A 20,391-nucleotide genomic window follows, 5' to 3' on the forward strand; every position below is an offset into this window, starting at 1 on the left:
TTGATAACATGTGAGCGTTACCGCCAACAGAGGCGCAACCATAAGCGCGCCTAAATTAACGACTGTTTTTTCGCACAAGTACTTTATAAAACCTATATCAATTCTGTGCCAATTCACGATGAAGAACCGTGCGCGCAATAGCGCGTACAGTACAGCCGATGACCGCTAATTGTGGTTCAACAAGTACGAGATTCATCCTGCAAAACCCATGTAAGCTGATAACTATAATTCCCCTTTATGTGCCTTTTATGTTGAATCATGCTCACCTACAAAGCTTGCCAGCCAGAACCTAAAATACCGATAGAGATTGACCCAACGAAAAGCTAGAAATGTTAGGATGTTTATTACTCTTTTCATGTGTGTATCTGTTATGTAAATGTGCTTTGTGAATATACTTTCATATCCCATTCATTGCGTTTCCTTTGACGAATATGGAGTGGTTGTTTGGCCTTCAGTCCCTCGTGTAAAAGCCCAATTGGCTGACCTAACCCCTGATGTCACGGAACTCAATCTCTACCACCTGAGCTAACGCCGATTTGTTCCAAGGCACCCTTTCTACGACGGGCCCCGTGGGGAATTGCGGCCCCTCACACTGGCGCCCCTTACAACCTATTGGCCTATAAGAGGGATAATAATAATTAATTACATAATTTATTTTATGATTTATTTGTATAAAAATGCTTTTACATAAAGGTGATCGTAAGTATACAGTGTGCATAGGAGAATATCTGTTTTATATAGGAAACGATAATAATACAATTTTTATAAAGAAGGTTATAAAGTCTGTATGTGTTCAATGCACAGCGTAATGCGAATACCAAATTTTGTTAAATACGTACCCAATCAGAAAATACAAAGTTTTGTGTAGGTACCACAGTAGTACCTTTTCTTTAATATATTTTTTCCATCCAGGATATCTGCAGTAGCGTCCTTGACTGTTCAGATAAGGCTGTAAATCTGTATCTCCCAGCATTTTTAGGATTGTTTATTTTATAAATGCATTGAAAAACGAGTATTTTTCTGGTGTCCTCTACTCTCCGAGATTGATTATTATCAGAACATGCAATAGCCCAAAACAACTCGGAACTCAATAGCTGAACTGCACTAGTCACAAGCATATTATGTCTTTTGTCAATTTTTCCATGGACTATCAGTTGTATACGCGTGTTACCCTTCAAGTTTTTGTACGATGTGTTTAGCAAATTGTAAAGCTGACATTCATCTTTGAGAATGGTTACAATAACACAAAATTATCCGGTAAGGAGAAATACAATACTCATCTTGTTATTCTCAATCTAATCAGAAAACTGTATCAAGACAATAAGATTAGAAAGAACAAGTCCAAATACCTGAAATAAAGAAGAAATCTGTTTATTGGCTTTTTACAGAAATAACATCCTTCTCACTAACATTTAGTGCCTCCATTATTGTGCCGTCATAAGGAAAAAGGCAACTTCCTAGGAATTTGCAAAGGTTATTTTATTATAATAGGTGAAAGGTCTCTAACGTCAGAATGTAACTTTTACAAATTCCTAGCTGCCTTTTTGCTTATGACAGCAGTATTGCTTCCTGTAAAGACTAAATAAAGTAACACTTTTCATTTAAAATAGATATTATTATTCAATTCAATCCATTCTCTTAATCCTGCTCAAACAGGTTATGGGCCCAGTTAACGTATAACTAAAAATTAAGAGAACGCGAGTGAAATTATTCGACAAGTCTCACGTGGTGCGGAACGGAAGTCGGCCATTGTTTTAGTGTCAGAGCTAACTGTTTGAAAACGAGCGTGAAGTGTGAATAAAATTCACGATGTCGGTCGGCATCTCGGTGAAGGGTGTGAAGCCTTTCGATGGAACAAACTTCCAGGGCTGGAAAGCTCAAGTGAGTGCACTATTTGTGATGAACGATGTTCTCGATGTCGTCGATGGCACGAGAGAGAAGCCTGCTGCCGGCGATGGACATGCGGCCGCGCTGAAGAAAAACGTGAAAGATGACGCAACGGCAAAATTCATAATTCTGTCAAATCTTGACGAGGCTCAACAAGTGTGTGTGTTGTCGTGCATCTCTGCGAAAGAGATGTGGGACAAATTGTGTCTCATTCACGAGCAGAAAACCGCGTCAAACAAGCTGGGTCTGCTACAAAGATTTCACGCTTATCGGATGAGCGAAGCAGACACTGCGGTTCAGCATGTGGCCAGGGTGATGAATATGGCGAGTCAACTGAAGGACGTCGGTGAGAATGTATCAGACGCTACGATAATGGCAAAAATACTCGCGAGTCTCACCAAAAAGTTTAGCACGCTGCAGGTGGCGTGGGACAGCGTAGACCCTGCGCGACAAACTCTTGATAATCTCCAGGAACGGCTAATAAGAGAGGACACGAGGCTCAGCGGCGAAGAAGAAGAAGCGTCGGAAGCGCTGGCTGCAATAGCCAAAAATCGTCGTGGGCGAGGAACAAAAAGTGCTGAAAAGGACATGAAGAAAGTGCAGTGTTATAAATGCCAAGGCATGGGACATATTGCGAGTCAGTGTCGGAATAAGCGGAAGCCACGTGACGACGGCGAAACATCAAGTGATTGCGCGTTTGTAGGAGAGACAGGCAGCTCGATCGCGTCGGGCATGAAAAATAGCGCGCTTATACCGTGGACGGAGAGTGGCGTAATGGCGATCGATCAAAGCGAGGTCTGGCTGATCGACAGCGGCGCATCGAAACATCTAACCTACCGACGTGACTGGCTGACTGACTACAAGCCGGATAACACGGGCGCTACAGTATCACTTGGTGACAATCAGATATGCGACGTCGCTGGTGAAGGCACGGTGCGAATTAAAAAATTGATCGATGGAGTGTGGCAAGATGCGAGAATTGAAAAAGTGCTACACGTTCCGAAATTGAGAAAAAACTTATTCTCCGTCGGAGTATGTACAAAGAAGGGACTCGGAGTGCGTTTCGAAAATAATCGGGTTATTGTGGATCGCGACGGTGAAGTGCTCGGGACGGGAATGAAACAAAACAATGACGTGTATCGCATGTTCTTCAAGGTCACGAAACAAGGAAGCACAAAAGAAGCTAACGTAGCTACGACAAATTTAACTGTGTGGCACGAGCGATTGGGACACGTCGGGAAACGAGCGATTCGTGAATTAGCAGAAAAGGGGCTCGTGAGTGGAGTAACATTTTCAGACAAAAGTGACGTCTTCTGTGAACCGTGCCAATTTGGGAAATCGCACAGGCTGCCCTTCAACAAGAAACTGGAGCGAAATAAGAAAATAAAGCCAGGCGAGAAAATGCATTCAGATGTCTGTGGGCCGATGTCAACGAATTCTGTCGGAGGATCGAGGTATTTTTTGACATTTAAAGATGAAGCTACCGGCTACAGACACGTGTACTTCATAAAAACGAAATCCGAGGTGTACGAAAAATTCAAGATCTTCGAAAAAATGATCGAAAATAAGTTCGGAAGAAAAATGAAAACTCTTCGCTCCGACAATGGCCGAGAATTTTGCAATGACCAGATGGATAAATACCTCGAAGAATGCGGAATAAAGCGAGAGACAACAGCGCCATACAATCCGGAGCAAAATGGCAAAGCTGAACGCGACAATCGGACGATTGTTGAAAGTGCTCGTACAATGATAATCGCGAAGAATCTTCCATTAACCCTTTGGGCGGAAGCAGTGAATTGTGCCGTATACGTTCTCAACCGAACAGTGTGGACAAGTGGTGCAGTAACGCCGTACGAAGCGTGGATTGGAAAAGCTCCGAATCTGAAACATCTTCGAATCTTTGGATCAGACGCGTATGTGCACACTCCCAAACAATTCACACGAAAATTCGATGCACGAGCGAGCAAAAAGATATTCGTCGGATATACGGAAGAATCGACGAATTACCGGGTGTATGATCCTGAAAAGAAAAAGGTCAGTGTGGTTCGAAATGTTGTGTTCAACGAAAAAATCGGGGCGCCAGTGGCGAAAGAAAACGAGAAGGAGGAGGAATACGAAACAATTCTTTCACGACCCGAGGAACGAGAGAACGAGGCACGAGAGAACGAGAACGTGAACGACAATGTGATCAACAACGAAGAAAACGACCAAAACGAACAAGAGGACGATCAAGACTGTGAAGATCGAAGAATCCTGCGAGATCGAGCACTGATTAAAACTCCTAGAAGGTATCAACACAATGCAAATGTGGCGGAGTACATAGTCCCATTAACGTACGAAGAAGCGACGAATAGCACTGAAGCTGCGCAGTGGGCGGGTGCTATTAAATTCGAATTTAAAGCACATGAAGAAAATCGTACGTGGGAACTCGTGAAGAAAACGCCGGAGATGAGACTAATTGACTCGAAATGGGTGTTTCGGGTAAAGACGGATGTCGACGGGAAGTCACATCGTTTCAAGGCTCGATTGTGCGCAAGGGGCTTCTTGCAAAGAGAGGGGATTGACTTCAAGGAAACGTTTTCCCCAGTGGTGAGATATGACTCGCTGAGAATTTTGCTGGCAACGATAGCCGCGGAAAATCTTGAAGTAATGCAATTTGACGTTCAAACTGCATTCCTGTATGGCAAACTAGAAGAAACAATTTTCATGAAAGTTCCGGAAGGACTGAAGCTGAAAGAAGACAAAAGGAACGTCGCATGCAAGCTCGAGAGGGCTCTCTACGGGCTCAAACAAGCCCCAAGATGTTGGAATCAACGATTCAACAAGTTTTTGAAAGAATTCAACTTCGTAGAATGCGAAGCAGACAAATGTGTATTTACTGGAAGGATTAAAAACAACAAAGTATATCTGGCGCTATTCGTCGATGATGGGCTAGTAGCCTCGAACAATATAGAGACCCTTAAGGAAATTATTCAACGACTAAGCGAAACATTTAAAATAACAGTCGAGGACTCGAATATTTTTGTCGGCTTACAAATAAAAAGGGATAGAGAGAGAGGTAAACTGATGATTCATCAGAGCGCGTACACGCAGAAAATAATTGAAAAATTCGGAATGGCGGATGCGAAAACAGTGTGCGTGCCAGCGGATCCGCACGCAGCACTGATTCCAGTTGTGGAAAACAATAAAACTAAAAATGTACCGTATCGCGAAGCAGTAGGGTCTCTGGTTTTCCTAGCGGCTGTATCGAGGCCAGACATCGCGTTCGCAGTAAATGCAGTAAGCAAGTATTTGAACGAGCACAATTCATCGCATTGGCAAGCAGTAAAGAGAATATTTGCATATCTAAAAGGCACAACTGATTATGGTATTGAATATCAAAGCGGTGGTAGTGAACCAAAATTGATAGGTTTCTCGGATGCTGACTACGCCGGGGATGTAGAAACGCGAAGGTCGACAACAGGATACGTTTTCTGTCTCGCGAACGGGGCCGTAACGTGGTCGTCACAGCGTCAAAGACTGGTGACGCTAAGTACAACGGAAGCCGAGTACGTAGCTGCATCGGCAGCAGCTCGGGAAGTAGTCTGGATCAGAAAGCTGTTATCGGACATCGGATGTCCATGTAATGAAGAAACAACGCTTTACGTTGACAACCAAAGTGCAATTCAATTAGTCAGAAATCCAGTATTTCACAAAAGAACGAAGCATATAGACATACACTTCCATTTTATCCGCGAGAAAGTGAATGATAAAGAAATTGTAGTTAAATATGTTCCATCTGCAAATCAGAGAGCAGATATATTTACGAAGGCGCTGCCGCGAGACCGGTTCCAGGATCTATGCTATAAGCTAAATATGGTAACGAGAAATGAGAAACACTCGAACGGCGGTAGTATTAAGGCGAACTGAGTTCTGCATGTTTCTGTAGGCGAATGTGTGGATGCACGGTTAGGTAGAAACTGTGCAGGTGTGTGGGTCGAGCGCGATTCGGTAATCCTCGGCAATGCTCGTGCATTGATGTGAATCATTCTGAATCGAATCGCGCGCTCGCGAACAGCATTTAATTAAGCTCATGTAAAGACTAAATAAAGTAACACTTTTCATTTAAAATAGATATTATTATTCAATTCAATCCATTCTCTTAATCCTGCTCAAACACTTCCTAATGAAAATATTATTATAAGTAGGTATTTAAAACTCACCGTTCCTATTAACGATCTGTCAATAGTCCAAACATGCAAGGCTGTAAATTCGATTCCCTGTTCGTTTATTTGCCTCAGGCAATATTTCAAATCAGATCTCAAATCAAAATCCCAAACTAACATCAGCAGTTTAGTCATGACTTCTTTCGTCTCGTTTGCCTGAAATAAAATGAACAGGAAGAGATAAGATCAAAACTATCCTAGTATTATTCAAAACAATTGTCACATTAAATCAGTGGCGCCCAACGTGGGGCATTCTTCAAAAAACTGCAATAAAATGTGATTGTAAGTATCAACTTTTATTTTTTACCATAAAAGTCATAAGGGTAAAAAAAATCTTGAAGAAGATATGAAAGTGTCTCACAATTTTGACGTAATAGTGACAAGATTCAACGATCCAGACAAGTTTTACTATTTCACCAAAACAGCTGAGCACCTGAAAAGAAGCGAAAAACTCTCGCCCCGGAAATCCTAAAATAAAATTTCACATGCAATTTGTTGTTTGTTTTCGGAATAACCCATCACACCCTCTGTTACAATAAATGCATAGATATATATTATAAGGTACAGCACTGAGCGCCCAAAGTGACTCCAGCAAAGTGACGTCCATGGGTCTCACAGCCAGACTCATTTCTTTAAGAAGAACCGAATAAAATGTCAACTTGCATAATAAGATATTACAAAAACTTCACTGGAAAGTTTGGTCCACATGCAACCGCCACAGCACTGCAGCATCTCGCGGCGTTATGTTCTGTAGTCCATTCCCACGCGAAATGGAACAAGTTATGAATTCACGTTAATGCCTGACAACGTAAAAAAGATGCAGAATGCAATTTGAAGAATATGGCACTAATTATTATTGAACATAAGCATACTAGACTCAAAGATGGCACTATTGCAGATGATAACTCCTCGGAATATAATTGAGAGGATCATCACAAGGACAGCAGGGCTTTGGTCTTTAGCCAGAAAATACCCGGCTCTGCCTACGAGGCAACGGGCTTCAATTGCAGCTGAAAGTTTTGTTCTCAGATCTCCATAACCCCCTGCAATAAGAACACGTAGGTACTTTAATGTGTTGATGGAAGAAGTCATAATTAATTGTAATTGAACATTTTCATGTTGAGAGATTGTTTATTTTTCTGATTCTGATCAACAAACTAAATTTTGATTGATTTTTTTTGGTAATATTTTTGTTGGTAGTTAAATTAATGATTTAAAAGCCAATCTAAAATCGCATTTTCCTAAACGTTTCATATTTGGCTGCCGTTATTGTGACATAGATTCTGCCTATGCAGCAACAACAACTATCACCGGAACCTCCTGGATAGTTTAGCGGGTGTGACTATTATGGTTTCTACACAAATTTTAAATATGCAAAATTTATGTTGAAGTGAAATGCAAATATTGTTACATATACATACATATATATGTTTCCATTTTTTTTCGAAACATCGTCAATTATCCCCTTAATTTACACTTGTTTTGTCCATAAGATCGAAACGGATTGCAATCTTCAGACCATAGGCATCAGGTAGGAATGCTGTCCTTGTTCTACAGGTATTTCAATGAAAGATGCTCTGAGGAACTAGCATCATTGATCCTTTCCGCACCAATGACAGGAAACACTTCACACACGCGCCACACATTTTTATACACGGTTGACATTTGTCACATGAGAACAGTTTGTTTTACTACAACTAGTTCTTGATTTCAACGGCTCAGCCTCTGTGTTTCCTCCTTCCTAATACATGGGTCTATTCAAGACCCACATTCACTCCATTCTCTCCTCAAAAAGACCCTCTACACAGCGTCAAATTTATATAAAATAAAAAAAAATTAATTATTGAAGACAATATTAGCGATTTCCAAATGAAAATCTGAAACAGAAAAATCAGAAAAGGATACGGTCACATCTAGGACTCGAACCCAGGACCCTTGTCTTTCCAGGACACCGCTCTACCACTGAGTTAATGGGACCCTATCCCCCTCGGTCACTTTTAACTGTATCATACTGCGAATACGAACTACCAACCGTTTTTCAAAAATCATCATTTTTTCACCGCACATTTTTATTGACAACTATCTTTATGTATGATCGCAAGATTCAACCCGAACTAAATGCAATCTAGACAGCGTCTTTTTAGATAAACCTATCTTATTTTTTTTATTTTTTATGTGCGACATCTATTGACTTTTCTGCAAGTCTAGAATGAATATTTATTTTTCGGAATAACTTTATTGAGTAAAACCACAAATTGTGATATTTAATTATTGAAGACATCGCTAATATTGTCTTCAATAATTAAATATTACAATTTGTGGTTTTACTCAATAAAGTTATTCTGAAAAATAAATTTAAAAAAATTGTTAGGTCAGTGATGTAGTGGTTCAGAGCATTTGGTTACCAGTTCCCACCGAGGCATCGCGAGTTAATAGCCAAGTAATTCATTGTCGCACAGCGGTAACAGGAGGAATTAAAACATGGTCAGGTTATTTGCAACCTGGTAGGAAGGTACTTAACATACTTGTCTTAAAAAATAATACATGGGTGTAAATGTCAAAAGTTTTCCTGGAATTACCTGATCTAGTATTCATATCCTTGTGAATCTGTTGCAATGTGTCGTTTACTGTAATGATTGTATGCATCATCGAGTTGATCAAATTTGTAAAATTAAGAACCACAAAGTATGTAATGGCATTCGCGCTACCAAAGTACCTAGTGAAGAGCAGCGGCCTCCCTTGAAAAAATATAAATATGTAGTTAAGTTAGTTTTCTTTGGACTTACTGAACTTAATATTCATCATTAACTCATTCTGCATACATATATACATCCTAGACACGAGTGACTGTAGATCTCCCATAATATTCTAAATCAGCATTCAACAGGTTGTTTCAGATTGTTCATTTTCGCACCCAAGCCCATAACATTGAATTGGCGACAAATCAGTTTTCTTTTAAATTGGTATACATCACGCTTCTTGCAATTTTCTATTCATTGCTCGAAAGTCAAAAGCGGCAATTGATTTGGAACAAAAAGAAAACAATCCATTACTACTCACTTATATTTTTTTCTCCTATTGTTAGGGCCACCATAGCACATATTATATTTGCAATCCAAACCAGTAGAAAAAATATGCTCATTCTTTTGTAATAATTAGTACAAATCCTTGTGTTTTTTCTCCAAATTATTATTGACTGCGCCTGTAGAAAAATGTAGAAACGTTGAGTGCAATATTCAAATAATTCTCCAGTCCCACGTCAATAAATAAAGATTACAAATTCCTTTGTTCATATTTCTTACTTTTTCTATAAGTATTCTAGCTTTAATGAAAGTTTTGGCATGCATACCACTTCCACCAACACTAATAGATGCAGTCAAAATCATTAGTATCACATTAAATATCACCATGGAGCAGAGGACTTTGGTTAAATCTTTTCTTATCCATGTCATGTTGACTGCTCCGTACAAACTCGTACTAGCTAGAAAACCAAGAAAACATACTCTTTCATACCAGAAAACTAAGAAAACAAACGCTTTGATACTAGAATACTAAGAAAACAAACGCTTAGGTTATAAATTGAATGGTTTTTATGGAAGATAGAGACAAAGGCTGGGAATAGATGGACTTCTTGAGGCAGTCAATATTGTTCCTTCCTGTAGTTTCATTGATTGTTTTTAGTAATACGCGGACTTCTCAAGCAATCAATTCTTGACCCAAGCTCGATCCATCTTTAGTATTCAGCTTGGAACGAATAGCTCGAGCTGTTGAACATTTTCATTGATTATTGACAGCCTGAGCTGTCCACGTATTCCCAGCCTTAGGCCCCAGATCTCGCCTACACAGATCTGAAGTAATTTCAGGAAAATTTTACCTGAGAAAAGTAGAACACCCCAACTATAGACTAGCCAGCCTCTTGAATAAGATGCCATCCAAACCGTTTGGCCTTTTTCTTTGCATTTCCTTATCTTCAATGGGATCAAGCCCATTGCCCGACAAATCATCCAAATGAACACAATGAATCTACTGTTTTCTCTGATTTCTTCATTGAGACCACTGGCGAAGGAATCAATCATTCTCACAAACAAATATTATTTGTGAATATACCCCTTAGTGGCCGAGTTGACAAATGTGTCGAATTACCATCCATGCGTCGTGGGTTCAATTCCTTTGCTAAATAAGTAACATTTCCAATTAGTATGGTGGCAGTAGGAGTTTTTCTAATACTGTCGAGTTATTCGTAAACTAAAGATATTTATAATATACAGTGTCCGGAAACTAATATCACATTTGAAGCCATAGAATAAAGAAGAAAACTAGGAGTTCCTTCCATACAAATTTGTATGAAAACAAATAATGTTTCATTTCGCCCAATAACCCAGCGCTTATTTACACTCACCTGACATCATAGATCTCCATCCCATTTGAATTTCGTGAACTCAGTTTTGTATGTATTGGAAATTTAAGCCTCGATTTCGCAAATATTTGTATATCAAAACACACGCACAAGGCATTTCTTGTGTTCTTCTTTATTCTATGGAGTAAATCAAGTCCGAAGTTAGAACGTTTGGGTCAAATATAAAAACCATCAGTCGCTAGGGGGTTAATTTTAGCTTTTTGTATTTTAAAATGCTTTGTAGCATAGACCCGGCTCCAAAACTTTACGTAACCCTTTATTTTCCAAAAAGAATGGAAAAAATTATAATTTTAAAAAAAAATGGAGATTGAAAAATAAGTTTTTTGAGTTCTCTGTGTTGTAGATTCACCAGTTTCCCGCTTGTACTACGAGTTTCCAGACACCGTGTAAAACATATGAAATTTATGAAAAAACTGGATTATGAAAAATGTCTGTCGAACAATACCAACGTGTCTTCAAAGATGTATGAAACTGGATAGAGCAAGATTAGTGAATTTATATTGTGAGACTGAAAAATCTTTCCCTCTGTATGTATCTCTCCGCAATAACATCAGGAAGTGTCACATAATCGTTGATATCTAATTACATACATATTGTATTCTACGTAAGTATTTCCTGTGATTTTTAATATGTGCATAATATATTATGTTTTTAAAACAGTTAATCAAATAACCACATGAAAAAACTAAAATTAATTATAAAAAACACATTCATCAAAATAAGTCATGTTTTGTTTTATTTCAATCAGGTTCAATCATGTCAAATATTTACTTCAATAAATCATAAAAAACAGATAGGTTATTTGATAATTTGTCAGTTTAATACAAAATTATATTCATATTTTGGTACATTATTGACAAACCTTCTGTGTAGTTCAACTGATACAAAATGATCAAGATCTGTCACAAAACGAATTTATTTTGACAAATGTGCTTTATAAAGTATAATCTACATTTTTTTTTTCCACAGTTTGATAAGGGGCCATTCAAGTATTATGTAAGCACTATAGGGGGGCAGGGGGGTCTTTGCTTTGCTTATGTTTGATGACATGGGGGGGTGGGGGGGTCGAGATAGTGATTACGTCAGCACTGCTCAGCAGTAGTTATTTTTTTTTACACATTGGCAACCCACACATTGTCTATGTTTGAAAACCGAATACATATTCGGGGATTCCCACTGTGTCAATAAAGTTTGTTTAAATGAATATTATGTGCATTAAAGTCCTCTATCCTAAGTCTATTTTATAAGTGCTGCTTATGAATCAATAAAAAAACAGAATACATTAACAGAAAAATGCACATATGTAGGTACCAATTTTTACGTAAGCATGGGAGGGGGGGGTAAGAGCTTTGCTTACTTTTGGTGACAAGGGGGAAGAGGAGGTAAATAATTGTAATAAATCTGCTTACGTAATACTTGAATGGCCCCTAATGGCCTCAAAAGCCGAAACAGCTGTCACATTAAAAACTGTAAAAATAACAGAAATACTTGCAGAACTTAATAATTATTATAACATTATTAAATTTGATTTATTTTAAATTTATTTAAAAAAATATATATAATATAATCTGCATCACTAAAATATTACTTATCACACCATTATCAATTTAAACGAAATACTATTAATCTTTAAATAACTGTTTTAGATTCTGCAAATTCCTTAATATATAATAATGTTACGGTGGGATTAAGTGGCAACAAATAGGATGGGTTTATTATCTAGAAATAAAAAAAAAATATTTAAGGATACTAAAATGTATTACCACAAAAAAGACATAACAAAAAATAAATTAATTAGCATCCTACTATATAATCTGTCTGACAAAGGGCTTGCATAGGTAAAATGAAGGTGTGATACCAGTTCGTTCTTGATGCGAAGTAGTAGATTCCAGTTCTTCACAGCAAACTCCCGGTTTATAATTTATCCAAAAAATAATCTTGTAGTCCAATGCAAAACAGCCTCACGCTGCTGGTTTCCAAAAGGTCCCTCTTAACCGATCGAGATCGGCAGATGCCATCCGATCCCATCAATCCATTGGTCAATGCTCCATATCAGAGGTTCCCAAAGTGGTCTATATGGACCCCCAGGGGTCGATATCGGCATGCTGGGGGTCTATGTCAGCGAGCAAGAAATTTGGGGGTCCACACGAGCGGACCCCTTTTTACCTTAAGTCAACAGTTAGGAGTTCCGTAAATGACACAATAGACCTAACACAAATATAATAGACTGAGAAATTACTTATTTGATATTTGTATTTTTATATTTCGTAAAGTTGTTAATTTAGGTATATAAATAGTCTACGTTCCTTTTCTCATCAGAATTAACATATTCAAGCAAAACATTGCACATTGGAAGTCATGAATTTACCTAGTTCCCCAACTTGTTTTTGAAAAACGTCCACGGTAATAATGACGTTCAACATTTAAATGCACTTCACACAGACTTCAAAACTAAGTCTGAGGACATTTTGACTATTCAAATGCAAAGTTGAAAAATCGGATATCATGTGACAAGAAGAACTGACCGGAATAAGCACTGACAAAGAACTTAAGGGACAGTTCTGTAGGGCTAGCTACAGAAAGAAATTCCCGTTGCTTATCCTGCTTCATTTTCATTTGGTGTAATACTATAATTTTCAATTTGGTAGGCGGGAATGGGTACCGCCGCCCTGGGAACCATTTATTGGATGACCAACACCTCTGCCACAGGTCACCCCAAGTGGTTCGCTACGTTTGGTGACTTAGCAGGGGTGCCCGGGTTCATGGGTTAAGGTTTGCCCAGGTCTTGGTGGCGGGTGCGTCGGCCCACCTTCTGCGTGGCGGGCCGGTTGGGAGATGCTGGTTGAGGGAGACCCTTTACAACCGGTTACCGCTGTCCGGGCCGCTCGATAGTACAGGGGCCCGACCCTCAGGCTCACGACTAAGGGTGGGCTGCCCCATCAGCGAGTGAAAAAATCCTGCCACTGCTGTTGTGCCGGTTCGTGACCGGAGGGGACCCAGCAGCAGCGTTTGGGGCGCATTGGATGCCCTCTCCAGCCGGACTCTCCCAGCCTATCGCCTAGCACCGCAGTGAGTGGGCTGGAACCAAACGCTCATCACTCCTGGACAGCCTGAACCCCATATTCCTACCCACCCCTCATACAAAAAAAAAAAATTAAAATCATGAATATACATAAAAACATACATAACATCATTACAGCGGCGAGTAGCAGGCGTCCCCGGTGCGGGCCAAAACTGTTGGTAAATTTTGCCAACATTCGCGGTCTGCACACTAATTTAAATTCAGTTCATCACCATCTTTTGTCCCAACGTCCCAACCTTCTTTTCCTATCCGAAACTCAGATAGCCGAGCCGCCAGACTCCTCCTATCTGGACTGCCCGGGCTTTACCCTCGCAAGCAAGTTCCGACTCAAAGGAGGAGTCTGCCTCTATAGTCGAGCTGACGTCAACTGTGTACGACTATTGAGTCTGGAAAACTCCAGATTCGACGTAATGTGGGTGCGCGTCAATCTTGCCAGTACGGCAAGATTCTACGCTTGTCTATACCGCTCACCGAACCATAGCGAATCAGACACTTCCGAGCTCTTCAAACATTTGAGAGATACTATTGATGATCTCTTGCCCCGCTACCCTTCGGCCGAGTTTATTGTTCTGGGGGACTTCAATGTTCATAACGAACCATGGTTGAAGTTCTCTGGCCCAACGGACTCGGCTGGCCGACAGGCGGAATCCTTTGCCATTTGCTACGGATTAGAGCAACTGGTTCAGGAGCCTACAAGGGTTCCTGATGTCCAGACTCACCGTTCCAATCTGTTAGACCTGTTCCTAACTACTGTGCCACACGGTTATAAGATTGACGTCACAGCGCCTCTGGGATCATCTGACCACTGCCTAGTGACGACATCAATCCCCGTTAGCCTCAGACCAACCAATGAGAGGCTGAGGAGAAAAGTGTGGCACTATAGGTCAGCAGATTGGTTCGGTATGCGGGACCATTTCAACGCTTTTCCGTGGTCAGCTGTTTGTTTTCGGACTTCGGACCCTTCAAGATGTGCCCAGGAGATTGGTGAAGTCATCAAATCGGCGATGGATGGCTTCATACAATCGACTACTAAAGAAACTGGTGTGGGCTCAAAGCCGTGGTTCAGTCGACAATGCTCCGAAGCAGTTCGACGAAAAAACGCGGCTTACCGAGCCTACAACACATCTCGAACGCCCGAAAGCAGATCAGCATACAACAAATCGGCAAAGGAATGCAAGAGAATCATTAATAGGTCAAAATTCGAACACGACCTGCAGATCAGCAAAAAGCTGGCTGCCTGCCCGCATGGCAGCAGAGCATTCTGGTCCCTTGCGGGCTCAATAGGTCGGAATTTTCGCAAACCCAGTTTGCCACCTCTTACCAGACCTGACGGCTCACTAGCAAACACCGCCACCGAAAAGGCTAACTTATTAGGAAAAATGTTTGCGGAAAACTCGACCCTCGATGACGGAGGTGCTGTTCCGCCGTCGGTTCCTCACTGCGGCTTCTATATGAAAAAGCTGAGGATCCACGATACTCCACGTTATACGGGGGCTCGATGTTAACAAAGCTAGTGGACCTGATGGAATACCTGCCCTGGAATTGCAGAGGTGTGCTGCAGAAATAGTTCCAGTTTTGACAAAGCTCTTCAAAATGTCCCTGAAGTGTGGCACTGTGCCCTCTGGTTGGAAAAAAGCGGTCATTCACCCTATTCCCAAGAAAGGTGACCGCTCCAACCCGGCCAACTACCGCCCCATAGCGATCACATCAGTTCTGTCCAAAGTGATGGAACGTGTGATCAACGACAAACTGCTCACATACCTCGAGAAGAACAAAATTATCAACGACCGTCAATACGGATTCCGGCGGAACCGCTCGTGCGGTGATCTTCTCGCGTATGTGTCGCATGTTTGGGGGCGGTGCCTGGAACGTCACGGTGAGACCCAAACGGTCGCACTAGACATATCCAAGGCCTTTGACCGGGTCTGGCACCGAGGACTTGTCAACAAATTGCCTTCTTACGGACTTCCCGCATCCCTGTGTACGTGGATTGCTGACTTTTTAAGGGATAGGTCGATTCAGGCGGTTGCTGACGGTTTCACCTCTTCCTCGCACTCTATAAATGCTGTAGTCCCACAGGGATCGGTTCTGTCTCCGACTTTGTTTTTGTTGCACATCAATGACCTTTTGACATGTGCACCGATACATTGTTATGCGGATGACAGTACAGTTCATGATAGCTTTTTGTTTGACAGGCCCCCAAAGGGCACACAAACTCCAACGGCTCGGAGGGCTTTGAAGCAGAGAATGGACGGTTATCTAGAGAGTATTTCCTCCTGGGGTAAAAATAATCTCGTCGAATTTAATGTTTCAAAGACCCAATCCTGTCTGATTACGTCTAAAAGGGATCTAAATGATAATCTAGTCTCCTTCAACGGAAGCAATCTTCCGAACAGGCCTTCCATTGATATGCTTGGTGTAACTATAAGTGACCAGCTCAGGTATGGGGGCTCCATCGAAGCCAGAGTAAAGCTGGCCTCTCAGAAGCTGGGCGTACTGTACAGGGCCCGCAGATACTTTAATAATACACAACTGCTGACCCTGTACAAATCGCAAGTGCGCCCTACTGTCGAATTTGGCAGCCATCTCTGGTCCGGAGCCCCTAAATACCTGAGACCCTCCACACAGCATCCCCAAAGATGACATAGGCCCTGAGGGAAATTATTTTCCTCAGGGCCTCCTGTGTGGAGTTAATATTTAAAAAAAAAAAAAAAAAAAACCTCACAAGGGTGCCCCTGTCTGCACAATGTAAAGACAGAGCAACTATACCGGAAGGGAAGGGAATATTTTTACTAAAAAAATAAATTATTATCACATGGGACGTTAATAGTTTTAGGAAAATTCAATATTCGGCAGGCAGGGAGTCTACAGAAAAAAAAAAATTGGAAAGTGGTCTACGGGGCAAAAAAGTTTGGGAACCTCTGCTCCATATGCAAAGCTGATGCTCACAAAAATCGGCGAATGTGTTTGTCGAACCTCAGCCAAGAGGAATGCTCGCTGCTCTGGGCTGGTGATCACAGAATGGCGACTGCTTCCAATGCAAATCACAGATCCTTGCTCCCTCAGGTTTGGCAACTCTCCAAGTCAGAATTCCATGGCTGTCAATTTGACCAATAGCAAAATGACAATGAGTAGGTACTTAAAGGTCCCACACACCAAGACCATAGATGCGATGTAAGTAAAGTGATACACACACACCTTGTTATAAATCTAATATGTAACATTTACCTATCCCTAATCTATCTCACCATTAACGCTCTTAGCGCTAAACCGTTGGGCACACTTTAAATAAACTTATGTTAAAAACCAAGATGTATCATGTAAAAGAAAATGGCATTATGTGAATATTGCACAAGAGTTCTAATGGCTCCCGACAGTCTGGAAACAGTGAGACTATGGCGTCCCCAATTGAGTATGTTGTGAGGCGGAAGGTAGTGTGGATGGGGAAGAGGAAGGTGGGAGGTACCTGGCTATTCAGATCTGCTCACCAAACATGGCTAAAGCCATTTCAAGCAATGTTTCAATTCTGAATGGTGGTCTTACACAGTAAAATATGGTTACAAAAAAAAATGCAAAGTATTTACTTACAATAATGCAAGTTGACTGTAAAAACAAACTTTCTTTATTTTTTAGAATAATAACAAAGCATGAATTTGATGAATTATTCAAGTTCTGAGAAACAAGTGGCCCAAAGTAGTAAAATTATGTATTGACATATCAAGTAATTTCATTTGTTCACACATTCTTTGAATGACTATACTTTCATTAGCGGTGCTATATTTTTTGTTCGATTAGTATGAATATGATGTCTTATATTTTTATAATGTCGATAGTGGACCCCGCAATGCTAAGCTATTGTTAATGTCTTTCTCGGGCGTCTCCGACTTCTTACACCATTCACTACTGTATACCATAATGTTACTGTCAAAAGAATACATTACATCGACTTAAGAGATACCGCGTTAAGTATTCCTCGGGCGTCCCCGACTTCTTCAAACCACTCTCTAAACACTCCTGGCACTAATAAGAACAAACTTCGAAATTCTCAGCTATATCGTTGACTACTTTTTGAGTTTTGCAAGTGTAAACATTCCCAGGCTGAATTTTTATATATTAAGATTGGCTACAGCAACTTTTTGCTTGGGAGTGAGGTTTAAATTAGAATTCAACAATGATCGGTGGCAAAGCTGGGTCTTGTGATTTCAGTTGCTACATCTAAGGACTGTCTAAATGGAATGCTGAGGTTATTCAGTAAGTCAAAGGCATTGGTTAAGCTAGCTCTAAGGAGCGTTGGATCAACACACTCCCAAAAATCAATCTAAAAATAGTAATTATCAACTGATAATAATATTATCGAAAATCAAAGCAAATAGGAGAAATAAAATTATTAAGTTAAATTCAACCGTCTCGAATGTTCATTCTTTATATCATGTATCAAAGTCACGTGGCGCGAACAAATTCCACATCGCTCATCGAGAACCATCACCCAGGAACATCAATTATCTATACGCGCAGAGCGTGGATGTCGACCATAGTATTGAAAATTCTCCTAAACATGAACGGCGCTAGCCGATACCTCATAAACTCTTCAGCGAGATGGCGCCACTTTAATTTACAGTTGGCATACCGATCATTCCAGTAGGTCGGTATAAGCTTCAAAATTGCTAATTGTTATTATCTTTCATCGCTGAAGGTTTACCTGACCGGAAACAGGGATAGATTGGCAAGGTAATATTTTTAGCGCAGTATCGTATCCATTTTTCTGAGTACAAGCCGCCACTGATTGGGAGTCACTTAATTCAGAACAGATGTGCCTCTAGGAAACTGTAGTGGTGGGCGTTTTTGTTCTTTTTAAAAAACGAAAACGAACTGTTATTTGTAAAACGTCAACTGTTTGCCCAAACTGTTGAAAAAAAACGAGTCGTTTTAGAGGTAATTTGTGTGAATTAGTAATGGGTTAGTAGCGTAACTGTAAGTTACCGTCCATAACAATAAAAGTAATAAAACCCTGCTATCTATAGGGGCGAGATAGCTAGGTATCATTAAAATTAAGTTTTGTGATTAAGTACCTACATAAATGGGTTTTCAAAATATTAATCAATAGTGGCCGAATTTCGGGGAAACTTTGCGGACTCATTTATTATAATAGGATTAATAAGCAGTTTACCAGATTTACCTGGACATGTAATTAAGAGTTCTTGGAAACGTGGAAACTTTACTATTTAAATATCATTATTAACAGGTAATAATATGGTTAGTGTTGTTAAAATTACATGAAGTACAAAAACTGGTTTTTAAATATTTTCCAAATCAGCCGAATTCCGGGGAAACTGCAGTCATTTATTATTAATTTGGTAGGCAGTTTACCCGATTTACCTGGACAAGTAATTACGAGTATGTTCTTGGAAACATAATTTTCATGCCATTCTTATTATTATACGAGTAGGTAGGTGCGTATCTCTAAACATTACGAAAATTTACAATCTTATATTGTTTTCAGTGAGGGTTTAACCTATTTAACTTAACATTATTTATATAGCACCGTTTACAAATATACAAAGAAATAATAATACACAGAATATACAAAGTAAAACAAATATAATTTCTAGGCAGAATCAGAAACAAAATTTATTAAATAAACTTTCAGATAATCCATACAATGATATCATCATACAATTGTTTTCAGACGATGTACCCATTTATATTATAAATATATACAAGAAAAACGTATTTTTTATTCTATTTTGTTAACATTCAAAAACATGAGCATTTCGACCTTTTTTGATGTTAATCTAGCTCTCCTTTCACTGATTAAAATTCCTGTTTTTGAAAACATCCTCTCGCATGGAACCGAAGTACCAACAATATTGCATTTACTTTTAAATATTTCAGCAAGATTCGGATACACATGTTGGTGTCTTTTCCACCAATCCAGAGGGCAGTTCATTAAACCAGCTTCGTTTCTCAGGGGCAGCATATCATCAAAAATATACATATCCGATTCTTTTATTGCCTGGGATAATGGAGTGCTTTTCCCCTGCACGCATTTCTCTGCCAAAATCTCATCAAAAATACTCCAGGCCGAAATTTTTTTAGACGTCGTGGATGATGCCGTGGTGCCCGTGGTAACCGATTCAGCTGTAATGGGTCTCACTTTTTACAAGTTTTTTTACTTATCATCGCCGCTACCAAGTCTCGAACATGGGTTTTGATTTTGTTGGCAGCGGTGACATCTGAAAAAACGTGCAACTTGTACCTCGGATCCAGAAAAGTACACAAAGCAAATGTAGTGCTAGATTCTATATTTCTGAACCTTTCTTTTAATCCGTTTTGCAGTTGCAGAATTATGTTTTTAACAGGGTCGCAGAACTTATCCGAACTTTCAAATTTACTACATACACCCAGTAAACATCTAGTAACTACGATTACAGAGCTTCCCGTCATGTATTTTTCACCGCTCATTGAAGCTGTCATCTCTTCGAATGGTTCCAAAACCTCGCACAGCTCTTTGCAGGCTTTCCATTCATGACTTGTGATTAAAGGCAAATCTTTGTTAATTAATGCCATGGTTGCTTTAACGGCTTCTTCCAATTCTGTGAATCTGCGCAGCATATAAAATACAGAGTTCCACCTCGTTGGAACTTGCTGGATCAGACGTTTAGGATCCTGGACACCCTGTGATGACTGATATTTTAAAAGTTTCTCGCACGACAGGGTGCTCCTTTTGAAATGGGCAACGATTATTTTAATTTTTTCGATGGTATTTTCAAAACTTTTTAAAGCATTCTGCACTATTAAAT

The 20,391-nt window shown here is 40.0% G+C and overlaps 1 long non-coding RNA gene across 2 annotated transcripts; it reads right to left on the reverse strand.

Moving 5' to 3' along the window:
• Positions 1–1,130: 1,130 nt before the first annotated feature.
• On the reverse strand, positions 1,131–13,639 carry LOC149411798 (uncharacterized). Of its 2 annotated transcripts, none has more exons than XR_016304687.1 (7): positions 12,368–13,639; positions 9,967–10,265; positions 9,442–9,573; positions 9,153–9,294; positions 8,672–8,830; positions 6,090–6,248; positions 1,131–1,349 (listed from the first exon to the last, which is right to left on the reverse strand). It is a non-coding gene; the product is annotated as an uncharacterized LOC149411798 (long non-coding RNA). The 2 variants fall into 2 exon arrangements; XR_016304686.1 differs by having other exon boundaries at positions 9,395–9,573.
• Positions 13,640–20,391: the final 6,752 nt, after the last annotated feature.

Source organism: Hesperophylax consimilis, chromosome 24 (genome assembly GCF_061612785.1).
Source record: "Hesperophylax consimilis isolate HC1 chromosome 24, BYU_Hcon_1.0, whole genome shotgun sequence".
NCBI classification, from domain to species: domain Eukaryota; kingdom Metazoa; phylum Arthropoda; class Insecta; order Trichoptera; family Limnephilidae; genus Hesperophylax; species Hesperophylax consimilis.